At 41.1% G+C, this 10,338-nt stretch overlaps 1 long non-coding RNA gene across 1 annotated transcript; it reads left to right on the plus strand.

The window, feature by feature from the left end:
- Window positions 1-13: 13 nt before the first annotated feature.
- Window positions 14-1,831, plus strand: LOC138758710 (uncharacterized). Its single transcript, XR_011354390.1, has 2 exons — window positions 14-878; window positions 1,516-1,831. It is a non-coding gene; the product is annotated as an uncharacterized lncRNA (long non-coding RNA).
- Window positions 1,832-10,338: the final 8,507 nt, after the last annotated feature.

Raw genomic sequence — 10,338 nt, forward strand, 5'->3', positions numbered from 1 at the left:
GTAGGAGGTGGAGCTACGTTTGTATCTTCATCCCCTCCCCCCTCACACCCTCCCCCGAAATCCCCCTCCTCTCACACCCCCCCTGACATCCCCCTCCCTTCACACCCCCCCTGACATCCCCCTCCCCCTCACAACCCCCCGACATCCCCCTCCCCCTCACAACCCCCCGACATCCCCCTCCCCCTCACAACCCCCCGACATCCCCCTCCCCCTCACAACCCCACGACATCCCCTTCCCTTCACCTCACACCCCCCCTTCACCTCACACCTCCCCGACATCCCCCTCACCTCACACCCTCCGACATCCCCCTCCCCCCGACATCCCCCTCCCCTCACACACCCCTCACACACCCCCCCCCTCACACACCCCCCTCCCCTCACACACCCCCCTCCCCTCACACACCCCCCTCCCCTCACACACCCCCCTCCCCTCACACACCCCCCTCCCCTCACACACCCCCCTCTCCTCACACACACCCCCCTCTCCTCACACACACCCCCCTCCCCTCACACACCCCCCTCCCCTCACACCATATTGCTCACTGGAATAAACAATCAACTGAGTTCCATCTGTGAAATTTTCAAGTCTCAGTCCAAGATTGAAAACAATCCAAGCCAACATTCACTGCAATTCCAAGGGGATGTTAATTTACCTTTGATAAGAGATATTAATTAGAGATTATCTATTGTGGATACTGAGTATTTCACCACTCTCCAAATCAAAGGAATTCTTCCGAGTGGCCATCAATAATATTTCCTTTAACCTTCATTGAATTATCTGATTATTATTGCACACTTCTGAGCACACAATAGTTGCCATGCTCCGCAATAACTATGAAAACACTGTAGTTCTTCAATATTATCAAAGGTGTTGCAAGGTAAATGTAGTTTCCTTCCTTCTTGATAAATGGCTAATTAGCTTTTGTTGATAACACTTACATAATTTGTTGCAATAATAATGAACAGATTATCCTATCAGGAATTTGGGAAATATGAAAAATTGTCCACGAAACTACCAGGTGGCAGCAAATTTCTTTTTTTGGTAAATTGACATTTTCTAGTGCTAGTTTTACTTAATGTGTGCTCCTCCTCCAAATAGTGGTATCTGGAGAGCTGTGTGACATCTTGTTCTGGTATAAAAGGCAGAATGAGCAATGAACCAAAAGACATTGAAACTGGCGTAATTTGAAAACAAATGTTTCATCAAATCACCAAGATATCCTCTTCCCAGTTTTGTTCAAATTACTGAAGTCATTGGTGATTCATGCATGCATACAATACACTTTAAGTCTACTCAATACCCTATACTTTCAAAAGGATAAAGGCACTGACTCATGAAGGGATACTGTTCCAATGCCTCCCTTGCCAGAATTATCTTTATCTGCAATGTAGCCTACATAATATCCCAATTATTTGTTTATGTAATAAAATGTTGGCATCACAACTAAAGCCAAATCATGTTTGCATGATGTACTTTTAACAAATACTCACACTACTCTCTCCTGTAAAAATCAGTAGGTATTCAGGACCGAGAATCCTGAAGATATTTGAGACTATTCATCGCGACTCTAGACCTGGAAGCTGTAAGAATGAGAAACACAAAAACTGCTGACACTTGACTGGAATCTTAAGAAAATATTGAACTGGAGGAAGTAAATGTGTCAGGCAGCATCCATGTTTCAGGTCTTTAATTCATGTGTGTTTTCCCAGCTGCTCATTATTTGCTAACGCTGTAACATTTGCAACAATTGCTGTCAATCTGTGAAAGAACTGAATGTCTGCCAATTTGACAAAGTGAATAAACAAATAGATTGAAACACAACTGAAACAAGATGATCAAATTGTGACTAAATAATAGGTAATTAAAGTTTCTGAATAAAGAAGAAAAAGCAATTAGGAAGGCAGTATATTGGCCTTTATTACAAGAGAAAACCCTCACTGCAATTCGGGGTCCGAACAGTCCTTTCAAGTGAAGGCGACACTTCATTTCTGTATCTGCAGGAATGATCTACTGCATCCAGTTGTTAGAAATTAAAGTACCTTTAAAGAAATTGCTCGAGACAAAAATTGAGAACAAAGAACATTTATTACTACAACAATGCAAAGTTGGGTGCTTCCCCTTACCCTGGGAATACACACACACACTGGGGCTCACCCAACTTTTATACAGTTGATTTCAGTGTAGGAATACCCTCCCCCTTACATTCTTCTGCCTCCTGCTGGAGAGGTTTGGCATTAGGCAATCCTGCCTGCCTACGTGCAATTTCAGTATACTTGGAGAACCAGGGGGGGTTATCCTGTCGGTGTCCCTTCATGTCATTGTCCTTATTCACACCTTCCTGATTCTCAGGGCTACAGTCTCTTGATATGCAGAGTTGACTCATTCTATCTAGGGTTGGCTAATTTCATATGTATAAATCTGTGTATGGTTAGCTAATTAGAAATGTATGACTTGGTACTTCTGTCCAGGGCTAGGAGACCCTTATCTGATCCAGACTACCTCAACTTCCTACATTCTATTGTACCTTACCATTCCTTATCTTAGTCCTATGGTCTTGTCACAAAGGATAGAAGATTCTTATGTTAATCGTGCTGACTCTGCTTTCCTGCATCCTAAGCCCCAAACTTATCCTGTTTGAACTGGTTTCAGCCATTTTACTGATGAACTTTAGTTTCTTCCATGTTCATAATTTTAGGTCAATTTTCCCATCTCTCACAATCCTCACTTTTCTTTTAGATCAGTAATACTGATCTTTCACCATGATCAGTGTTACTGATCTTTGGTTACTAGTGTCAGTGTGACTGATCCCCACCCCCCCTCTCCTCACTTTTCTTTTAGATCAGTAACACTGATCTTTCAAGTGTAAGGTGTAGTTTTACCCAGCTGGTCAATAACCGAATTGTAATGTCTGTGTAAAGTCTTTAGGTAGGGGAGCACCATGAAGGTCAGGGGAGTGAGTCCAGCTGCTTATTAGGGTTTGGAGTATCAGGCTCCAGTTCTCAGTAAAGAGTCTAGTCCATCCCATACGTTGAAATATTGAAGCAGTGTCTTTGAAGCACACGACCTTTGTAAGTGTTGTCCCGACGAAGTCTGTGAGAGGCGCTGCCTTCAGCAGCGAACAAGTAGCAGTCTATGAGAAGCGCTGCCTTCAGCAGCGAACGAGTAGCAGTAGTCAGGCGGTTCCGTTTGATTGTGGCTCGTATCTGATGTCCTCTTCAGCCCCGAACCCTAGGGCCACCGATCTCCGAAGGCTGTTTGGAGCCTGATATTAAAGTGTCAAGCAGCTCACGTTGTTGGAAACTGGTGCTCCCTTTCATGGGGTGATGAAAAGTGACCAAGCAGGGGGGGGATTGTTTCTTGTGATTTAACTGTGTGTTGCAGCTTGTCTGCTAACATTAGCATATATATCATTGAACTTGTGAGTTGCAGCCTGTCTGTGTACATTAGCATATGTATTAACTCTCTCTCTCTCTGTTACATGTACAATGCTGACTACCATTCTGTCTGTCTTTGTCCCACCATGTCCTTTGTGCTATCGCTTCAAAACTCCTGTCTTTAATACCTGTGTAGGCTATGATACAAATTAGATGTACTCCACTAAAGCTGTTTAATTCCCCTGGTCCATATTGGGATCCCTTATATCCCATTATGACTATACATTAAATCTATGCCCTGTCTACATTCTAAAGGAGCTGAATTGTAACCTCTGCTGCCCCTATTCCAGGGGGACTTAAAACATCAACGAACAATATTCCAAAAAATGAGTAAAACAACAATGAAAGTAAAACCCATTGAAAGCAGCAATAAAATATAACAATAACTGAATAAACAACAATAAATGTAAAGCTCATTGAAAACAGCAATAAAATACACAAAAACTGAATAAACCACGATAAATGTAAAGCTCATTGAAAACAGCAATAAAATACACAAAAACTGAATAAACCACGATAAATGTAAAGCTCATTGAAAACAGCAATAAAATACACAAAAACTGAATAAACCACGATAAATGTAAAGCTCATTGAAAACAGCAATAAAATACACAAAAACTGAATAAACCACGATAAATGTAAAGCTCATTGAAAACAGCAATAAAATACACAAAAACTGAATAAACCACGATAAATGTAAAGCTCATTGAAAACAGCAATAAAATACACAAAAACTGAATAAACCACGATAAATGTAAAGCTCATTGAAAACAGCAATAAAATACACAAAAACTGAATAAACCACGATAAATGTAAAGCTCATTGAAAACAGCAATAAAATACACAAAAACTGAATAAACCATTAAAAAAAACGAATAAAATTGTAACATTATGGCACTTTGTCATTAATTCTTTGAATGTGGGTCCAGCCTTTCTCTCTTGTTCTTACTGCGGTGTCTGTAATTAAAAGTACACAGAAGGGACCATCCCAGGCAGGTTTTAGTTGATCCTCTTGCCATGCTTTTACATATAACCAATCACTAGATTTAAATAAAATGAATAACAACCTGACTTTCCTTTGTGTTAGTGTAAAAATTGTAAAATGAAACACAAACCATATTTGCATGGGTCTTGAATATGTTAGACCTTATTAAAATGCAGTTGGAGCTGCTTGTCTGTATGGGGCACAACCCTCCAATTTGTTAGAGTGAGTACATAACAGACATTGCAGCACAAGAGCCCCTGCAAGAGAACTTGAAACATATTCAACCTTTAGTTCTGCCTTAAGTAAAATGCCTTGTGCCACAGCTCACAGGAGCTGGCCTTATTTAAAACAGTCTGTAAAACAGGCACCAAAAAAAGTTAAAAGATGTTCTTATGAAGATTGCACACACAATAATTTAAGTACAGGCTAGTTTCTATTATATTCCACTTAAAAGTTCTGCTGCATGAATCCTGGAGCTTGTGGAGTCATTATTGAATCAAGAAATATTGGTACCATGCCAATCTCATTCTAACATGCCAATTTCTCCAGTCCTTAAGTCAAGATGTACTGAATAGCATCCGGTACAAGATCTGTGAGTTCTTAATGACTATTATTATTCTTATGCACCCAATTGTTCTGAACTATGCCACCAATTTAAATCATATTCCACCTATTGCAGTACTCACACACCACCATAGACCAGTTCGCAGGTTTATTTCTCCATTAAGCTGAATCCAGTTGCGCAGGATTTACCTCCGTGATTATTTACAATGTAACTTCCGCACTACCGGATTTAAATATAAACCTGATGAATGGGGGAAAGTTATCATGAATTAAATAACAGCGGCAATACAGAGAAATTGTGCTGAGGCATTAATTTCACTCCAGAGGAAAATGCACCAGAGAAATGAATGATTAAACTTATAGGAATCCCCATAGGAATCCCCAGAGGTATCTTTATTCTCCAGAGGTGGGTGATCTTTAAACTCACGGACCTTGACTGCTGAATGTGTAGAAGAAATGTATTAAATGTGTTGATAGGGCTCCATACCTCTAACTGCAAGACAAGAGCCTGAAGCCTCAATTTCAAGTGCCACAGTGCACTTAAAGGGACATGCACACTCCCCCTTCAACTGGCTGATCCAGCCACTTTACACATCAGATCCTTTCTTTATCTCACATACACTTAAAGTTAAGATGTATAGAACTCACCCTATTTGCGCAAACATTTCTCCCTGCAAATGTTATAACATCACTCAACTCTCAGGTACTCCCTGTGCAAAATCACATTTAAATACAATTTATTTCATAAATTGGAATTAACTGGTAGTTAAATTTGCTAATTCTACAGTATTGAAAAACGATCATTTATGACATTTAATTTTTAGCATGAATTTTAATCAATATTGGTCAGTGACTGAAGTGGGAAGTCGTGATTTATGAAATTATCTCTGGTCTCTACTCTCCCACTCCCTGCACTTCTCCCAACATTCAGGAGCTGGCACACAGTCCCTGCCTTTTTTTCATGTTACTCATCTACTATTCCTTTAACTGCTTGCATCAAAATGTTAGCCTTTGCTTTCTGCTTATCCTCAGATGTCTGGACAAATGCTTTTTGTGTGATCTGTAGAAGCTGGGTTATTCCCTGCTCATGCCAATTTTCTGTCTTTTGTAATTTTCTCTTAATGTCTGGGGCTGAGTTGGTAACAAAACCTGTTAGTACCAATTGTTCCCCTGCTGGGGATTCTATGTCGAGACCCCCATATTGTATATATATATATGGTCCCAAAAATTGGTCTAACTGTTCGGCACATCCCTGGGGATCTTCTATCAGGGAGGTCAGTTCTTTCTTAAAGTTACACACTTCAGTACTGGTCAGGGGCACATTTACGAAACCGAGACCCTCTCCCATGGGAACTTCCCGCAGTGGTCTCATCCAATTGGTTTCTGGCTTATTAGGTCTGGGTTCCTGCTCCCTGGGAAATGAATCAAAGGGTTCTGCCCTTTCTTCCTGAAGAGTCTCACGCTGTTCTGAATTAAAGTTACCTCTCTCTCCTGCCAACAGAGGTGGTAATCGAGTGCTTTGTGAGCAAGTTATCATACCACTCCTGCTCTCTTCTCTCTTCTCTAGTGGTGGGGGAGGTGGGGAAGGTGCAGAAGGGTAGGTCATAGGAGGGGAAGGAAAGATAGGAGCCGGCATAGGAGGAACATAGGGTGGAGGGAGGGAATGTAACACATCCCAACCCTGTGATTCAGGGACAAGAGGTTCCTCCTCTCTCTTATCCCTGGATTCTTTCTCATTCAAAACCAGCTGTTCAATGGATCCCTTGAGCCAGCAGGCTGCATATTCCCTGCTCTCAACATTGTCTTTCTGGTTTTGATAGAGCCATAAGTTCAAAGCTTCACACATCCATTCATCCTCGGATCCGAATTTTGGCCAGTACACGGAGCTCCCTTTAACCGGGTATTCCACCCATTCATTACAACAATACCTGACCGTCGTCAGTTTGTCTTTACCGCGGGTCTTTCCTGTGCCCCACTCAGATAACATCATCCCAAGCGGGCTGTACGTAGCTATCTGGTGGTCACGTCCTGTGTCAGGACTCTCATCTCTACTGCCCGCTATTCCCATACTTAGGAACAAGTAAAATACTCTTACCGAGTTCTGGCAGTACTGCTCTAGCGCGCGTCCTTCCGCCGTTTGTTCTCAATGCCTCTTCTCGGATATCACTCGCTTCTTCCACTGACCAGCCACCCGTCGCCCGTGAGTCCAGCTGAATCAGCCAGGGTGCACCTACTCTCGTCGTCGGGGTACTCTGTCAGTGGAGGGAGTGTGATCCCGGACGAGCCCCCATTTGTTAGAAATTAAAGTACCTTTAAAGAAATTGCTCGAGACAAAAATTGAGAACAAAGAACATTTATTACTACAACAATGCAAAGTTGGGTGCTTCCCCTTACCCTGGGAATACACACACACACTGGGGCTCACCCAACTTTTATACAGTTGATTTCAGTGTAGGAATACCCTCCCCCTTACATTCTTCTGCCTCCTGCTGGAGAGGTTTGGCATTAGGCAATCCTGCCTGCCTACGTGCAATTTCAGTATACTTGGAGAACCAGGGGGGGTTATCCTGTCGGTGTCCCTTCATGTCATTGTCCTTATTCACACCTTCCTGATTCTCAGGGCTACAGTCTCTTGATATGCAGAGTTGACTCATTCTATCTAGGGTTGGCTAATTTCATATGTATAAATCTGTGTATGGTTAGCTAATTAGAAATGTATGACTTGGTACTTCTGTCCAGGGCTAGGAGACCCTTATCTGATCCAGACTACCTCAACTTCCTACATTCTATTGTACCTTACCATTCCTTATCTTAGTCCTATGGTCTTGTCACAAAGGATAGAAGATTCTTATGTTAATCGTGCTGACTCTGCTTTCCTGCATCCTAAGCCCCAAACTTATCCTGTTTGAACTGGTTTCAGCCATTTTACTGATGAACTTTAGTTTCTTCCATGTTCATAATTTTAGGTCAATTTTCCCATCTCTCACACAGTGCTCCCTTTGTGGCCTTCTCTACATTGGATAGACTGGGTGCAAACTGTGAGATCGCTTCGCTGAGCACCTTTGCTCAGTCCACATCAGTGACAGGGATCTCCCAGTGTCCAACCATTTCAATTCTGCGTCCTATTCCCATACTCACGTCTGCCCATGGCCTCACATACTATTCCGTAAATTGGAGAAAAAACACGATTTTCCACCTGGGCACTTTCCAACATTAACATGGACTTCTCTGGTTTCTGCTAACCTACTCTCCATTCTTCCTCACTTCTCTTTCCCCCTGTCTTCTTTTCCTTAACTTCCCATCCCTTTCCTCTTTAGTCAGAGCCATCCTCCTCCCTGTTTCCTGCTGTGCCCTCCCTCCCTCATCCACCTATTATGTCCTACCTTTGGGACCATGCTCCTTCCCCAATCATTTTGTTAAGGCGCCTGCCGATATTTTACCATACCTTGATGAAGGGCTCAAGCCCAGAAGTTGGTTATTTATATTTGCTATATAAAGAACACTGACCTGCATTGTAGTTTTACATCATCTTTGGTGTCTACAGACTTTTGTGTTTTATTTTTTGAGCACGAGATATCTTGCTCCAATTTCATAGGGCTGTGTAACACTGCATCTGGAGTATGACTTCAGGTCTGCTCTACCTAATTAAAAAAAGAATACATTTGCAATAGAGAATGTGCAGTTAGTTTGGCATATGTCTGGCCCAACATTCTTGTGAGAAATGCCGAGACAGGGTGGATGCAACATTTCACATTAGATACAAATTTTATAGCTGAAAAAGTGTTTTCAATTTAAAGTGTCTCCAATTACACTAGATAATGAAGATATTGCTTCCTGGACACTTTTGAGCTGCTGATCATGAAAAGCACTTTAAAACTTTCCAATCTCATACATTTTTTTTAGATATAACCTATTTTTGTGATTTCCTATCATATTTTAAGTCTACTAAAATATAAACGATGAAATTGAAAATTCATTTTCTGCCTTTGCACTTAAACTTCTTCCCTGTTGATCTTGGCGCAGTCAGTGACAAACATGGTGAAATGTTTTATCAGTACGTTGCGCCCATGGAAAAATGGTATCAGGGCAAGTGGAATCCATCAGTGCTGGCCGACTATTGTTGGACACTGACATGAGAGGTATCAAATCAGTGGCAAAACAATTTTAGGTCAGTTGAACAAAACCAATGTGTCAGCATCATTAGGCGATTAAACACACTAAAGTCAATAACAGCTAATGCAATGTTTCTCCAAGTTCCTATGCGATACAGCAAATCTGAAATGATCTTTGTGTTTAGTTTGAAGTTATCTCTCATAATCCCCACTTTTTTATTCAAGAAGCAAACCTTTTGGAAAAAAATGTTGTCCAGTGTTATATACTGTTAAAACTTGTTCTGATTAGAATGGATCAAAGATAGGAAGAATTGAGGGCAAAGCTAAGTTTACATAAAGACTGCAAAATATTAAATATATTAATCCAACCAATACATTTCCATGCAGTTCTTTTTTTTGGGGGGGGAGGGTTTTTTCTGCCTATTTTCTGCCTTAATTTCCTGAAAATGTTGACTCTCTCTGTGATAAAAGTGTCTACACCTCACTCAATCACCTGTACTTCAGGCACTAGAATAAAAATAATTAAATATTAACCAGGATAGAAGGGCCTACTGAGTCTGATCTTGTCCTAAGCAAATATCCCAGCAGAAATCTCTGTAAAACAAGGAACAGGAACCACAGCTCATTGCCCAGTTCTCCAGTAATATAAGCACGTGACTGATTGTACAAGTCAGATTGATCCCTTAAGAAACTGAAACAGTGATCAATTTAAATGTCGTTCTCAATAACCAGTTACAGAAGGTAAAATATATTATGTACTTCCCCTCTGGGACCATCCATACAGAAAATAATGTTGGAAGAGCAGGTAGTTGGGATAGATGAATAGCTCAACAACCTTTTGCTTGGATCACAGTCTAACAAACATGTCCCTCTGCATTCAGTGCCCAAAGATCAGGAGCATTAGACTAAAGTGCAAACAAAAAAATGTAAACAACCCCTTCAAATGGTATTTTAGTTGAAATCACACAAATCCTTGGACATTGAATATTTTTGGACTTTCTACCCTATTTAACAATGCCAGAAAATGTGGGGATTCACTGTTGGATCTCGGGTGTCTTGTTTGTGGTTACCAAAGGTCTATACAAAAGAAAAGACAAAACAATTTAATTCAAAGTGTTAAGGAGTGTTGAGAGTGGTTAACAAGCTAGCATGGGTTGTGAAAATGCATTCAAGAGATCATTGGAAGAAAACACTAGGCTATGTGATAAGACACTGGGGATTGAACTAATAATTGTGCTAAGC

The sequence above is a fragment of the Narcine bancroftii genome, chromosome 3 (assembly GCF_036971445.1).
Source record: "Narcine bancroftii isolate sNarBan1 chromosome 3, sNarBan1.hap1, whole genome shotgun sequence".
Lineage (NCBI taxonomy): Eukaryota > Metazoa > Chordata > Chondrichthyes > Torpediniformes > Narcinidae > Narcine > Narcine bancroftii.